The following is a 17,319-nucleotide window of genomic DNA, read 5'->3' on the forward strand; positions in this document are numbered from 1 at the left end:
TTCAGTATCAAGTTCAGCACACTGAGTGTGAAACTTAGAGAAGTAAAACTGAGAAAAAAAAATTACTCCTTGGTGACTAACAAATAGCAAACAAGATGAACTAATAAGGCTTCAACTCTTGCTTGTTAGTTTCAATGTGGAAGAAATACAATTTCCAGGAAGGGGGAAATCTCATTAAACCTTCACTTAAAGCAGGAATGGAGGTGAAGTTTAAAGCTGTTTATTTATTTATTTTTTTAAATTAAGAAAAGCTGGGTTATGTAAAAACAAAAATAAACAAAACCTTACATTTTTATCTGAAGAATTTTGAGCAGTTGTGAATAAGTATTTTGAATTAATTAAATAATTGGAGATTTGTAGTTCAATAACATTAAGCATGGCCCTCATTGGTCAGACAGAAGATTGAACTGTTTAGTTTCAGTCCTACCCATACCGGAATGATAGAACCTGTAAAGGTATAACATTTTTCTCTCAAATAGGATTTCAAAACTTACAGCTGTCTTGGTACGAATTCCTATAGAAAAATAAATGAGAGACTTTTAGATGGTCACCCTAACCCCATTTGTTGTTGCATTGAAGATTGCTTGTGTCAATTACTGGGGAACCATAACTTGCCAGCCTTCAACGTACACCTAATATACAGTACTTTTAGCTGATAATGCCTTAACGATATCACTTCCATGTAGACTTCACAGAAGCCTCAGGAACAAAGACATATTGCACAAGAGCATGCTGTATTAGAACTGGATTAGTCTTCACAACCCAGCTGAATAAATGGCTGATACAGGCTTTGATTAGATAGAGCAGAAAGTTTTTCTCTCAAGTTTCTTATGCTTTACATCAGTCTCAGCTCCAACAGAAACTCAAGTTGAGTCTCACCAATTACTCATACCCTCAGAGCAGTAGGAATCTGTTCAGGTAAGAGCTTTCATTTAAGCACTGTAGAATTTCTTTTTATACCTTTAACCAGAAAACAAGCGAATTGACCAAGAGAAATTCCTGATAAAGTGATTTCCACACACACTAAAAAAAAAAAAAACAAAACAGGAAAGCATTGCTTGCTCCAGCCTCTTTGCCGCAAACACATCCTTGTGCATTATTATTCACAGACCTTATTGGCAAACCTAGAAGATGACAGGAGATATTTAATATTGAGATGCTACCAGGTACAAATAAAGAATAAGTTATCTACAATATTTGTATTTTCTTCCATGAATTCTTAATTACTTGAGTTATTACATGCCCTAACTCTAGAAGAACAAGTTTCTAAGACAAAACACACCATTCCTCCAGTTAACCATTACCATTGAATTTATTTCGATTTCTTTTTTTTTTTTTTGTCTTAATGAAGTCTCATACTTCCTAACTCCTGCTAAAGAGCCATGTTCCACCTCAGACTGCTCATCACGACCAATGGAAGCTCATGTCTGTAGCTATACCCTAACTGTAGGAAGACTTTGTACAATTCTCTGTCATTCTTAAAAGCAAGTAGAAAGACTTGGGTAATATTATTGTATAAGTCTCATCATGAAGTAAAGCAAGCATAGTTAGCTGTCCTATGGGTTCGTGGCTATGTTCATGATCTCCCATTATTCAGTACCTGAATACAAAAGGGATGCACACATAGAACAAGCAGGCAAACATTTGGAATGGTTTTGCAGTAGCTCTAAAGAAGAGAATCACAGGGTACTGCTATGTCAGACAGCTGGTCCAAAAATAAAAGGTGGAAGTCAACAGAGACTAAAACTACACTTTAGAAGCAGACAGAAGCACAGATGAAGCGTGCATGGGAGGGAATAACTGGCTAGGAGCAGTATAGTAGAAAATAATTTTGTTGTCATGGTGAACCAAAAAAAAAACCAATTAATCAACCAGCTAACACTGCTGCAGAAAAGACAACATGACGTGCCAGGATGTATCAATAAGCATATGAGAAAGGGGTTCATCTTTTACTCTAGTTGATTCTGGTGGGATCTCAGTGGGCAAGATGACATTCAGTTTGAAGTATATTCTTTTAAAAAAAGATAAAGAGAGACTCCAGGAGAATGATCAGAATGATGAGAGGTTAATAAAGCAAGATGACAGTTTATTTTCTTTGGAAAAAAAAATAAAATGGAAGAGTGTTTTGGAAAAGAATTATTTAGATGATAGAAGAAGAATTTGTTGTTAGCTCTTCAGAAAATAACCTTCTTTTCAGAAGAAAAGGTCAAAATGTTGGAGGGCTGTTAATGCTCTCAGACCACAAGTAGTGTGAGTGGGGAGCAACAGCCAGAGGAGAAGATAGCCAAAACTATCTGAAGAGGCAAGCAGCAGAAAACATGCCTGGTGCCTCCGCCTAGTTTGCAGAGAAACTCGGCACAAACAGACTTCATGAACATATACATATATAGAGATCTTCTTACTGCTGCAGCAGCAGGAAGCGTGGGAAACAAGACATTGTCAGGCATACGACTGTTCAAACACCTCTCATGTGTTCTGTACCCACTGCTGCCAGAGGCAAACAGCTGGCATCACACCGGTACCCACACAGCTCACAGGCAGGTCTGAAGGCAGCTGACTGCTTCTGAGCTCTGCTTTCATCCAGTCTGTTTCTTATCCAGGCACATAAAAACATTAATGCTGTTGTAATAGGTACTTAAGGTCCCAGAGCATGAACAGTTTCATACCGTATTGATCTGGGATGCATCTGCAGAAATCCAAGCTGCACCAGGAAAAAGTTCAACTCTGAAGACCTGCTGGTGGGAGTGGGGGATCGAGCGGAAGGATTAGCCACAGATAAGCTTATTGCTTATCCATGCTATTTGCCCCTGTATCTGTTTGTATATTATCTCTTGTGAGGACTAAGAATTGGTCTCCATGAATTCCTTGTAGGTCACAGAGCAAAACTCCCATAGAGGAATTTAGAAGAACTAAGTCAAGATGAGGACCCAGCTGTGACAGTTTGCCTTATAAGAGAACAAGCATAACTCAGTATCATTTCAGTATACAGAGAGTCAATAATCATGTATTTTCTTATTATAACCAGCCACTTTGGACCCTGTTTTTGTCATCTATACGGTGCTTTTCATTTGAAGAATTATGTGAAAGCTATCTCCTACAAAGGTTATCCTGAATTATTGAAAAAAAAAAAAAAACAAACCAATATTTTTTTTTTCTTTCTGTCTGTTGGAACTGTAGCACCTCTCCTACGAAGACAGGCTGAGGGAGTTGAGGTTGTTCAGCCTGGAGAAGAGAAGGCTCCAGGGAGATCTTATAGTGCCATTCTAGTGCTAAAGGGGCCTACAGGAAAGCTGGGGAGGGACTCTTTTTTCAGGGGGTGTAGTGAAAAGACAAGGTGAAATAGCATTAAACTAAAAGAGGGTAGGTTTAGATTAGATACAAGGAAGAAATTCTATATTCAGAGAGTGGTGAGGCCCTGGCACAGGCTGCCCCAAGAAGTTGTGGATGCCCCATCCCTGGGGATATGCAGGGCCAGGCTGGATGGGGCTTTGGGCAGCCTGGTCTGATGGGAGGTGTCCCAGCCCATGGCAGGGGGGTGGAACTGGATGGGCTTTAAAGTCCCTTCCAACCCGAACCATTCTGTGATTCTATGAACTGTAGATCTTACTTAAAGCAATCAAAACATTCAGTTTACAAGAAGCATCTGTGGCAATGAAGGTACTTCTATTACAAAAATCTGTGATTTTGTAATATAAATAAAAATTGACAATAGAAATATAAACATCCATTGAACCTTCAGCCTAAGTCTAGAACATGATCAAATTTATCACATACCAGCAATTAAAGGGTAGATTTCTCAATAGACAAAGTATAAATACTACTTAAAGTGTTTTCTTACCCTGAGAATGAGAAAATACCATTTCACATTTTGTGTAATGTTTACATAAATGCCTCTCAAAGAGCTCTTCCCCCATCACAGCAGCATGCAATAGTTACATCGGCCTTTCTTCAGTGACACATTATTGGCACATTATATGGCAGATTTCAGCTGGGCCCACAAGATATATAAGACAAATTAGGTAGTTTGTTGCTTCCAGTGCAAGTTACAGGGAAAGTGTGAATGCTAACTGCCTGAGTTAGAATTTGGCCATGACACTGTGGTCTAAGACTAGAACCATTCAAACACGTTTTAATTGTTTTATTAATCTGTTCTAAAGGAAAAATATTTATGACCAAACAAGACCAAATAACTACGCACATTCAATTTCAGTTCTTTCCCATCAGGGATTCCCCATGAAGCATTATTTTAAGTGAACTTAAAAATGTAGAAGTATATTAAACATCAAAACCCATGTTGTGCTTTTGCATATGTTTCCTGTGTCTTAATAATCCTTTCAGAATTACCCTTTCACTGCCGACACTAAGAGCTGCTTCTTCCCTGGGGTCATAGCTCAGCTCTAGAAAAACCTCAAACCAGAAAGCTACCTTGGTTCAATGTGCAAACTTTGGTTCATACCATTTAGCTTCTTAGATTGACTCCAGCTGGGGCAGCTAATTTCACTGAACAATTTTAGCAGAACCTCCACAGCCTCTGTTGGGTTGCACTTTTAGAAGAGCCAATTATCTGTAGCATTGCTAGACTATTTTTTATTTTCTTTTCCCAGCTCAGCTTCCAGAGAGCTGCTCTGTCCCCTCCTCAACTTCTTTCAGATCTGACACTTTCTTCAGATTAATGAGTCCAGTTTAGGACAGTAAGCAGCTTATTAATCCTTTGCTGTCCATTTCTCAGTTCACGCACCCCATGAGGAGTTTACTTCCATTGCAAACACAGAATAAAGGTGGTAACCATCCAGCTTTCTGGACAATAATTTTTAAAGCATTGTCAGTGTAAACAGGGAAGGTCTGTAAGGACAACTAGTAGAAGAGAGTCTGTTCACATAATAGGATAGAAAAGAAGTTCAGATAATTAGGGTTAGGAAAAAAATGGAGCCCAAAGGGGAATAAACTTCATCTTTGTAGGTTTAACATCCACTGAGTTATAAACTAAAGAGAGGAAACAGCTATACAACAGTACTGGCATAAGAATAAGTGAACATATGGTGGTCATATGCATGCTTGGGACAGATAAAAGAAAGTTTCTAACCATGATAGAAAAATGCTGTGGAACCTTCTATCTGTTAAAAATGGCAGAGATGAGAAATCTAATTATAGTCAAGATGTACTTGTTATGTTTATGGAAGTGGTAGTATGACATAGTTTCATGCGATAATAAGGCACTGGAAAATGCCAGTCTAAAGAAGCTGCTTTATTACTAACAGTGCTTGAAAGAGAAAAAAAGAAGTCTGTTACAAAACCTATCACCTCACAATATCTGAAGTGTCTAATGTTTTAAAAATTGTATCTATACTATGTAGCTGCACATTTTAACTATTACTTTTTTTGTAATTGTAAGAGACACTGAACAAGCACGTAACCAGTCATTGCATGTAGTCAAGCACTCAGTTCCTGTCACTGAAGTAATATTAGAACTCTATTCATATTGCTTCTAAGACTCTTGGTCCTCATTGTGGAATGATTATTTCCAAGAACTACATCAAATTTCTTTACTAACTTGTCTTAAAATCAGTTCCCTACAACCCTCTCCATCATGCTCATTCAGGAGAGAAAGTAAGAAGTCATTATTAAAACTGGAACAGGAAAGGAGACTGGTGACGGATCTGGCTGAGGAGGATGCAAGAAGGACTTGGTGAGCAGAACAACTGGCCTGCCATCTCTTTCAACAGGTGCTAGCACAGAGTAATGAAGAGGAGCTGGCAGTACTGCAGCTTGTGCCATTTCTGCTCTGTGGATAAAGTTCGTTTCCAGGTCTGTCAATTTAAAACGTTTTCAGAGCAGTTAATTTAAAACTGGAATAAATTACTAAGTAGTGCCAGTATTTGCTCTGAAAGAAGAACATATTCCTTGGGAGGATGAATATTGTCTGATGAAAACATCAGCCAAAAAGCTGCAGAACATCAAAGCTGAAAATGGTTTTAATAAGTTTAATAAAAGAAACACTTACACAGTGTGGAGGGAAAATTACTTTTGGTTAGCGAAGATAATTTCCTTGGGAGCCATGATTGGCCTCAGTTCTGTTGTTACATTACGCAGAATGTATGCATTTTAATTAAATGCTGCTCTGATATATCTAAAATATAGAGCAGATCATTTACTCTGTCACAGGACATGCTGCCCTAGGATGTACAGGGCTTCACAAAATTAACCAAATTGGGCCCAACTGTGAGAAGGGTCAGGTCATTTAAGCAATAAATCTGGTTTCCTTCACAAATTGTACTATGTGAAAAAACCTCTCTCTGTTTAAATGGCCTCATTGTCCACCATTTAGTGGCCAACAGCCAAGAAGACATTCTCTGTCTGGTTATTTTAGGACTGGCCTGGATTCCAGGAACACAAACTGGTCCGAAAGAATGGAGTGAATGGAAAGCAGATTACAATGTGTAACACGAACATCGTTTATGGACCAGATCAGACTGTAATCAGAATATGACTTAGAAGGTCTTCCATTAATTTGTATTTGCCAGCAAAGCAGTCTCTTCCAATCATTTAACTGTAGATTAGAAAGTGATAAAAAAATTAGCAGGAGAACACAGAGGTCAAACTTACACTTCTGTGCACGACATTTTTGGACATGAGTCGTGAAGACTGGGATCAGCACAAAACAGACTAGCAGAAAGAAAGTAGTTTAAAAAGCAAACAGATAAAGCTTTGTATTAAAAAAAAAAAAACACATCTCCAGACTTCTTATCAACAGCAAGTGCGTATTGGAAATCATAAGGTTCCAACATGAAGCATCTTTCACTGCAGAAACTTGAAGGCCAACATTCTGGAATTGTTATCCAGTTCCTGTTTCCTTCTTGGGCCCTGCATCCAAAGTGTGTGAAATACATACTGATGTTCTCTGTCCAGCTCTATGGAAAGCTTAAGCAACTACATTAATCCACTGAAATGAGACATTTGAGACTTGTTCTCAGGAAGTTTATTATAAATCATGAAAGATTCATTATTTCTCCTCTGCCCCCACACTACAGGTGAAATATTACATCTTGAAAGTCTCCAGCTGATATACTTGTAACGTCCAGGTGCAAATCTACCCTAAGAATTTCCCAGCAAGTTTTGAAAATCTCTCCTTTTAATGTCTCTGGAAAGACCCATACGAAACTGCCAAGAAAATGAGAATTTATTATTTTTGAATTTATAATTTTTGAAAACAAACAGATTTTGACCTCTAACGATCCAGTTACTGCTCCTAGCCTAGTGAGATGACAGGGAGCAGAGTGGTGTATCCACTGTACCCTGGAATATCCTCTACCATTAAGCTCATGCATGTCGTACAGCTCCATGCAAGATATACTCTTACAGCTTGGCAACTCTCAAAAGTATTTAGCCTGTGCTCACCTATTGCTGGGCATCCCGAGGAGCATGCTTTCCATCAGGGAGGGCCCTTACTGGCTGTTGTGCTGTAGTGGCTTGCTCAGAAGCTGACTGTAGATCACATCCTTGCAACACTTCTGAGGTGGTTTTTTCTTTACCTCCAGTGACAGTTCCCTTTATGCAAAAGGTAATGCATTATTTGAACTAATACACTTGTCTGCACAAAGACACAATATCCACCAATTTGAAAAACACAGCAGTGTTTACTTTGCTATTTTGCTGTATCCCCAGGCATTTTGACATCTTTAGCTTTTTTACTATACTATTCTTCATATCTTTATTTTCTTACAAGTGACTAACTTTCCACACCTCTAGAGAATAAATTGTTTGCTTTCTCAAGAGAGAATATTTGCAATATTCTCAAACTTTTAGGCCATTTTTTGGGAAATGGTTCTTCCATGCTTCAGAATAGTGCATCTATTTGTGTACCTACAACCCAAACTATGTGCCAGCAACAGGGATACGCTGCAGAGTGATACCTCTTTTGATCCAGGACCAAAGCATTTCCCACAGATTGCCCCTTCCCTGCATCATGAAATCTCTATACAGAAGCATTCAACAGATTTGTGGAGTGCCAACTAGTGAAGGTGTAAATCTAAGCAATTTTAAGCCTACTAGTAAGTAGTTGCCTTTCACAGATGCCTTTGAAATGGTCCAGAGACTGAAAAGCATTTTTCCACAGCATGCATTTCAGATCACAAACTAACTTTTTTCTCTCTAGCAATTAATTATTTATCTGTATACCAGCAGATGGAAAACAGAAGATTGTTTATTCTGTTTGTTGGGTTTTCCCATAGTTAAGAAGACTCCTGGGGAAGCAGGCAGGCAGTACAGTCAGTGTTATGCTGTGGTCTTCCAGCTCTGGCATGTGGAGAGCCTTTGATGCGAATGTGCCAATGGATTGTGGCTGCCCTCAGCTTCTCAATGGGCTTGCTGAAGCCAGTCATCAAATGAGCTGAACTGGGCTGGGATCACAGCAGCCTTGAGCCAGCCCTCAGATCAAAGGAAGGAAAAGTAAATTTGTAATTTCTCTCCTGTGTGAATCTGACTGGTGGTCAGTTATTTATCTAGCAAAAATGAAAATCCACTTGTGAAGGGTAAACCTACAAAGCTCCAGAAAAACAAATATTAAGCCAGTTTCTAGGTACTGCAAAGCCTCCTTCAGAAGATTAATATTTTATTGTTGCTTTGTTTGCAAAAATTACTTTATCCTCTGCAGCCAAACCCTCGGGACCAATAATGCTGCATAATTTTTTGTTGACATTCACAGATCTCAGGAATCAAGGTCTAGCATGTTATGTTTTACCATTCTCATCAGATTAACAGGCAGTAACCTTGCACAAGACAGGATTTCCAATATCTTAGATATGTTTCCTCCCCTATTTAGTTACTTAGGCATAATATCTCCCAGAAATCTCAGTCTAAGACAGCATTGTTTTCCTTTCATTAAAGGCTACACACCAACAATTGCTTAAAGCAGCCTTACTCTCTTCTCATATTAGAATATACATTCTGGAAAACACTGACCCAACATTTACTGTCAACCTGCATTTTCAATCTCTTATTACAGAGTGAGCTGGACCGATCCATCACTGTTGCAAAGAATGAAGTAATGCTGATATATATACACTGAGGATCTAGATGAATGTATTTATTTTATTACTTATCTTAGTGCATCTGATATAAATACATGTTCTTGAGAATTTCCTCATATATTTTACATCCACAGCTAAAATTGTCTGCTTTAATTACTGCCAACACATTGAGAGCTGTGATTACAATTACAGACATTGCTATTTAAATGTAAAAATATGGAAACCAACCATGTTTCTCCATTTCCAAGAGTGGAGAAAAAGACACCAGGAATCTACTTTACTCTCTACTTCCTCATATTTCTGATTACAGGTTTTAGCACAGCAAGAACTGGAGATTCTTCAAAGGGTTGTCCTGATGGAGTGTCTGGGAAGTGCCAAAGCAATTGGCCAAACCAACCAGAGCTCAGCTTCTCACAAGACTAAGACTATACCTATGTTACCTTGCTAACAACTTGTTATAAGGTAAAAGTAGACTTGTGGAGCAGAACAGATTGCGCAGTAGACCCAAAACATGCTGTGTGTTTCAGGGGTGGAGTTTTCTTCAGATCAGCTTGAAACTGGCCCTACAGACTGACATGCATTACTTGTAGGACATAAGTAATCCAGTTTGCACACTTCAAGACTGATCTGTGTTGTCAGGGGACAACAGAGAGATTTGCTTTGCTTAGGATAGGAACTAAAATCCTGCTGTAAACAGACTCCAAAAGCATGATACAGAAAGAAAAGTGATTATTTTAGCAAGTTGCAACATCAAAGGAGCTTGGGAATTCAAGGTCTACTCGGTTTGGTGAAATTTTTGGAGCAAAAGTCTTCAGCTTGTTTTCCATGTCTGCTTTGCACCATAGAACACAGCTAGCTGCTGTCCCATTGAGTCTCTGAGCAAGCTGCAACTAAGAACTATTTGTTAGGGATGTTACTATCATTCTTAGCATATCTTGATATTTAACATCAAAATAAGACATCATAATGTACTTCTGCACTTGGAGATTAGATCTCCTTGACCAGATTCCTCACTCTTTCTTTGAAGTCCTCCTGAACTACCTCCTAAGAGACTTTCAGGGAGGCCTCTTGGAAAAGAAGAGCTTAAAGTGCTTGCTTTATAGGTTTCAGATGGAGCACTGCACAAAGTAAGCTACTTACAGATCAGTGATCTTTTCATAGTAGCACCAAAAATCATCAGCCAGCTTCTTCTAACACGCTCACTCAATAGTAGAGTAGGACTAACTGGTTTTAGCTATTCCTCCTTTCTACAGCCCTGCACCGTTATCAGTGGATTATGTTTTCTTGACTTCTACACCACAAAGCCACTCAACAAGGACTAAGTTTGTGTGTGTCCAACTGCTGCATAACAGCGGGTTGTACCAAAAAAAAAAAAGAAAAAAATTAAAGAGGAGGAAAGAAGGAAGGAAGATGGTAGAGGAAAACCTCATCCCTCAAAAAGACCAAAAAAACCAGCACCAACAACACTAAAGCAAACATCCAAAACCAGGGCTCCAAAGCAAAAACACTATATTACATGTTGTTCCTTCCCCTAGGAAAAAAGATGTGCTAGTAAGCACATAGCATTTTGCCCATGTTACTCTATTAACTAATACTTGAAGCTTTACAGATCATACAGAAAAAGGATAGACTAACTTTTACAACATTTAACACATTCTAAAATTAAGATCCTGAAGCTAAAAGCTGCTTTGTATCAGCTAAACTTTCCTAGCTTTGATAAGCCTTATAGCTAAGCCTTCATGGTGCCAATATTCTCTCCTCTCTGATAACAAACAGTGGCATTTATGTTCTCTTGAAGCAGAAGGGACTAATTAAAATGTGACAGAAGGAAAACTTAAGCTAATCTATTTGTTAGTTAAGTCACCGTCAACATAGCTCTGCTAGGTAAACAAATTATTTTTTTTTCCCTTTCATGTTTTCACATCTTCAGTATTTTGTCAGACAGTGCAATCTAAGCATGTAGCAAAAATGGGACCCGTGTTAAGATGATCATATCTTGAAACAGATGTCTTTGTCGGTATCATACAGAGGAGGAACAGAATACTGAAGCATTTAATACTCTTCCAGAGTCTGTCTAGCATATTTTTATCCTACATTGTTGGTAGCTTTGTTTGTTTTGGCAACAAGGAAGACATCTGTTCCCTGGAAAGGATCTTGTAAAACACCTATTCTCTTATAGCCTCACATGTAATCCAAAAGTGGTACAAACAGCAGTGTTGTAGTTCCAACATGCAATAAGACACAGAGCCCAACAACTTAGCTTAGAGGTGGATCTGATTAATATATTTTTCTGGCAAGCTCAATTACATTTCTTGAAACCAAGAAATCCTTCTGTTGCCTTACATTAATATTTAGATATCATATAGTTAAAATATATAAAGATATAGTTAAAGATTGCACTTGTGAATAAGGCTTTCACTTAGCTTGTTAAGGTATGAAATAATGCTTTGGTTCTATACCTGCATGACCTGAAGTAATTTCTGTGGACCTTTAGCCTAGTAAGCATTTATGTACCAAATTGCTGATTAAGAATTTATTTTCTCATTTGCATCTTTCTAATGTTCTTTATGGAAGGCCAAAACTTACTAGGAAAGTGGGAGTTGCATATTAGGATTGGCCACTGAAATATATAGAGTTCAAGGTGCATTGTTACTAAATCAAAATGACCCAGTTCTTCCATTACTGGAAGCACAGGAGTATCCTGCTGGATACAGGGAAAGCAAGATCTATTGCAAAGAACTCTAAGCTTCTGTGACTACTGTAGAGTACCTGTTGGCTATTGGGATGGATCCAGTTCTGATTTTTTCCTGTGTGAAAGCTGAGCACACACTCCCTTCATCTGGAGGCCATCTAGCAGAGAGGAGGAGTATGCTCAATTTAATATTTGGTTAGCAATTGACTACTTTCTACACTTATCTTGAAAAAGGGAAAGATAGCCTTTCAACAAACAACTGTATGAAGCCCATGGTCTGGAGTATACCCTTGTCAATTTGAAATACTCTCTCATGTATACACTTAGAAGGAGCAATCTGAATCACTTGAGACTAATTAGAAGGCTACTGATAAAAGAAAAAAAAAAATCATATAATATGCCCTGTGCAATGCAGAGCTCTTAAATAACACCTTTATGTTTATTCCAGACAGTTTGCAGCCTGGAGATGGGGGTGTTTTTTCAGAACGTGGTCTTTGAATAATATCTGTTGGTGGGAATGGTAACTTGGCTTGTAAGTACCAGAGAGGCTGAGATCAGGGCTCTTGAGGATTGGTTCTCATGCTCCCGGGCTTTCATCCAAACAGGGGATGCTTTGAAGGATTCTTCTGTACCATGTTTGTTCTGGTAACCAGCAGAACAGCATGCACCTTCGCTCTCCATAAACACGATAAACTTGTTTACCCATTTGATAATGGAGGGAGGAACAGAATGAAAATGCTTTGGCAAAGGAAGTGAATAACTGGCTGGCTGGGTAACACCAACTTGAAAATGGGAGCTGTACTCTAGAACTAAACAATAGAAGAGGAAGCCCGTGGTTACCCGCACCTCAATGTTTACATGGCTGCATTGGCACCAGTATTTCAGCTCTGACTACTTAGGAGTCTGGAGAAATGTTTTACCCCAACTGCTAAGACTCAGTCGGTTTTAAGTGATTTAATAGCCATAAATCCAATGCTGTGGTGAGAACAAATGGTTTTATAAATATTCAAATACAACTTTCAATTTTCATACTTTTTAAATTATTTTATTATTATTCACTATTAATTTCATGCAGAACTTGTAATGGTTTACTTGCCAACTTTCATTTGGCAAGACTGCCTAGCTGAAACTAGGTGGTCTCCCAGACTAAACATGGCAATTGTCTGTTCCCTGAGTTACCCTGTATGGCACAACAGTAACAACAGTGATTCATAAGAACTCTCTAAACATTATACAGAGTTTCTCTTCTCCTACAAGTCTTTTGTAGGCCAAAATCATTCTGTTAACCTAAATCAAAACTTCATAAAAATTTATTTGCTTCAATCTGATTACATGTTTCCTGTACATAGAGACAGAATGCTAAAACAACTTCCAGCTGAGGGCTGTGGGATCCTACTCTAAGGTTACTAAATGAAGAAGCAAAACACACAAGAAACATTTATTTTAACATCCAATTCCTAGAAAAATAATTTCTTATGTGACCCCCATGAGTTGTCAGAGTGGATCACATGGGCTTTTGAAGTTATATTTATTGACTTTAGAAGCAACCAGTTTAGATTTTTTAATAAAATCCCATTCACTCTGTACAAAGAGAGCAGATCATAAACCCAAATGTTTTTACATTCTTAATGGATCACACTCACAGAGGACTTAAATGCTGCTGTATTAAAATTCCTTCTATAAATTCAGAAGTCACCTTCTCAGGGTCAACATCAAACTGCTTGTCCCACACAGATCCTGCCTGAGCTCCCCCTGCATCCCAGAGATTTGATGCACGTGTCACAAGAAGGTTCACATGGAAGAAATGCAATTACACCTGATGTGGAGCAGTCTGGTAGGAGCAAAGAAAGATTTGAGTGCTTTGTGACTCATCCCCATTTCAACTTTGAAAAGCTGCACACTTTTTACAAGAAGAGATTTTCAAGCAATCAGAGAGAATAGTAGTTATAAAGCAGGAAGAAGTTCTTCAAAGAAGGAACTGTGACCACACTACATGATCAACACAAATCTGTGTCTAATTAAATTATACCATTATCTTGTCAAACTCATACTTGCTTCTCTGAGGACAGCACCAGATATTTCAAAATGAAGGGAAGAAATCTTGCCATAATTAGTTAAATAACCTGCTTCCAAAGGAGTTTCTGAGTAAAGTCCAAAATTTATGTATGTGATCTTACGCATCTGCTCAAATTATATGATAATTTTAATCTCAGCATTCACAAAAAGCTGTCAGTTTTTAAAATCCAAGTTTTTCACTACTTACGCCTGAAAATACCTGATTAGACAGACAGGAAATGAAAATGAAAGCTATATATTAAAAAAGTATTGTGACAATGAATACATTGGCTATGCCTGTTAGCTGTCACACAGGATTAGTCTTCCCTGGTTCTTTAGAACTGTTTAGATGTGAAAGACCATCCTGCAAAAAATACATCGCATGACAAATATATCCTGTTATATAAGTAGCACGATCTGTCACTAAAAACTTTTCTGATGACTTTTCTTTATCTCATCCTTCCCAAAGACTGTCCTCTTAGAGTCATTTTTTTTCCTCCCATTGTAGTTTTTTAATGACAGACCAAAACCAGGTGAAGGACTGTGGTTTTGTAATTACTAATTATTAGCTGATGTCTATTCTGCTCAAAGATAAGCATTTGTTGCATTTTATTTTTATCCTCCTCATTTCTAAGGAAAAGTCATACCTATGTAATAGTGGTTCCCTTTCAAATTTAGTATAACCATACTAAAAGCACTCCCAGTTTTTTATCCTCCTAGATCTGATTTCTCCTTAAGACAAGGATAAGAAGTCAATTACAGGACTCAATACTTTTTTTTTTTTTTGAGTATTTTAGGTCTGCATCAAACAGTTTTCAGGTTCTTTATAACACATAAGTAAAATAGAAGAGGTTCCTAAGAGAACTTTAAAAGCGATATTATGACTGAAACAGCTCAGTCTACCAACTAAGTAGAAAAATCAGTACCACATAACCTAAACTGAGAACAGTACCTTTTAAACAACAGCCACCAATCATCTGAAGGCTTGTGAAACATCCAGGAGCTGAACCTACACAACCCATTTTAATCTGGAGAAGATATAAGTCTTGCATTTGTCAGGCGCTTATTTATAACTAATTGCTTAATTAGCTCTACAGGTGGACTAGAATCCAATTAACTCCTTTCCAGTTGCCAACGCAGAAAGTTAGCTTCTTTCGTATATTAAAGGTACAGCTGTGCTAAGAAATAGTTGATTTATACAACATCATGGCTCTCAGAACGAGCACATCTTCCACCATCAATGTCACACATTTGTAGCATGTTTGTTAAAAAGAAAAACTTGCATGTAGAAACAAATTATGAAATACAGTACATTTGTACAAATTAAAATGTGCTTAGCTATTATTTTACTTTGCTTGTGAGGCTCTTCTCAATCTGCAGTCTCCTGCAGTGATCAAAACTCAGCAGTAATGACATCACAGCTTCTTGCTATGTAAAATGCTGTGATGTTTTCACTAAAATATGCAACAGTTGAAAGCTGATTTTTCAGGAAGGAGGCCATCGAGCAGAAAATCAAAAATTCCTGTTATTTAGTTAAAAGTGTCACAGGCAGCTGTTACACTTAAAAAAGATGGTAAAGGGGAAAAAACAACAACAACAACAACAAACAAACAAAAAACAAACACCTTTGTAACTGGCTTCTTAAAACAGACACCTGCTTTTTAAGGGTCGCTCTATCCAAATGCCAAGTTTAAAAATTGGTCTCATTAAAAATAACGAAATGATAGTATCTCCTTAAAATAGGAAAAAGATAAAAAACAACAGAAAAGCAAGCATTAGCAGAACCGTCCCTGTTTAAGGCAAATGAATGAAGTAAATGGACATTTAGATAATGGACATCAAATGTAATGTACTTTGCAAATGTGAATTGAAGAGAGAGACCTATCACAGGAGTTTTCAAAGCTCCCTGAAAAGTTTTCTGTTTTAACTCTGAAAGAAAAAACACCTCAAAGGGAGAGGCAGCAGAGATTGCCCTGCCTGGGTGTCTCACTGCTCTGCTCTTAGTTTGATCTTTGGCCTGAAGACTGAATTGCCCAAGTAAATTACAGATGTGTGCCTCTCAGTGGTAACTACGAAACAGAAACCTACCAGCTGGATCTGAACTATGTCCATTCAGATCAGATACGAAACTGCAGTCACGTATTAAAAACTTTCAGCCACGTTCCTCTGTCACGAAGCCATTCATCTGGAGGTTCATCCCTGCAGATCCCCAGATGATATACTTTTAATGCACTTTTGATTAAAATTTGTACTTCTCAAATCTTAGATGTTGTTCACTTTACCTTTTACTGAAAAGTAATGACTAATGTACTTAATGCTTGAACTGTGCCGAGATGCATAGGATGTGTGATTAAATATGCATTTGAAGATTAATTAACTTGCTTTGACTAATCAGATTGTGACTTAGTCTGCAACATTGTCTTTAGCAGAATGATAAGACTTTTTCAAAGCCAACTTTGTTTCAAAGCATGAAGGGAAAGAAGCTAATCCTTTCATTGATACAATCTCTTTGACAGAAGTCTCATTAAGACTAGTTTTCCTTTAAAATATGAGCATGATATAAATAGTTATAACAACAACAATAATGCTAGTAGGAATATTACCACAAATAAAAATTCTGTAAATTAAGGAAAGGATAACATAAAAAAAAAAAATAGAAGAAATTGGGAAACATACCTTTTGTTTAACTTGCCTATGATGGAGCGTATTGTTCTGCCCATATAGATGCTTTTAAGATGGTGAAATAATATGAGTTCATGCTCTTCCGTATGTTCAATAATGCTTTACTACTGCAGCATAGTTGGATACAGCAGTAGCGAAATGCTCCTCATATAAGTGAAGGTGTGTAGTAAAGACACTGTAACAATATGATAAACGGGTTATGTGAGCTCACTTGAGAAAAATGCAGCTTTGCTGGGTAATGTGTCAATTTTAAGGACTTCTGCTGGCATAATTCTGTTGAACAAGGATCACAAGGTTTTGCACCCCACAGATATTTTCAGCCTAAGGCTGCTGTCAATAAAGGAGAAGTGCTGAACTCACACAGGTTGCAGCTATTGGAGAAAGCTGGCATTTGCTTTTTAAATAGTAAAAAAGCAAAGAGAAGGGATAAAGGTCATGAAATGATCCCAAAGTCATGGTATGTTATGAAATTCACTAGTTTCAGAGATGTACACTAAAGAAATGTGACTTCATTCAGAAGTCTTTCTCTCCATACCTATTGCTTTTGATAACAGAAATTGTTTATCTAACCACTGTAAAGTAAGCAACGTAAATGCAAAAAGCAGAAGAGAGATGGTATACTACTTAGAGAAATGATCACTTCTTTATTTTCTGATGATTGCAACTAAAATCCGCTTGTTTTGGTGTTAGAGAGCTATGTATATACACTGCTATAGGGAAGTCAGGTCAGTGGGATTTGCATGGGATTCATTCAAGCTTGTCTGAGCTGACAACCTGGGAAAATGAGTAAAAAAGAAAGGAGGGAAATATGTAGGGGTAGAACAGAAGGAAAGTTCTGTTTATCTTTGAGATGCATTGCTAACA

The 17,319-nt window shown here is 37.7% G+C and overlaps 1 protein-coding gene across 3 annotated transcripts in view; it reads right to left on the reverse strand.

Moving 5' to 3' along the window:
* Positions 1-16,550, reverse strand: part of RXFP1 (relaxin family peptide receptor 1) — a 100,742-nt gene extending 84,192 nt beyond the window's left edge. For 2 of the 3 annotated variants that reach the window (XM_021270245.4, XM_013096644.5), the window contains exon 1: positions 14,726-14,822. The gene's annotated coding sequence lies outside the window, so the exon portion shown is untranslated. Of the gene's footprint in view, positions 1-14,725; positions 14,823-16,449 lie in introns of those variants that run through there. The other variant, XM_072037361.1, reaches the window with a different exon arrangement.
* Between the last annotated feature and the right edge of the window lie 769 nt (positions 16,551-17,319).

The sequence above is a fragment of the Anas platyrhynchos genome, chromosome 4, assembly GCF_047663525.1.
Source record: "Anas platyrhynchos isolate ZD024472 breed Pekin duck chromosome 4, IASCAAS_PekinDuck_T2T, whole genome shotgun sequence".
Lineage (NCBI taxonomy): Eukaryota > Metazoa > Chordata > Aves > Anseriformes > Anatidae > Anas > Anas platyrhynchos.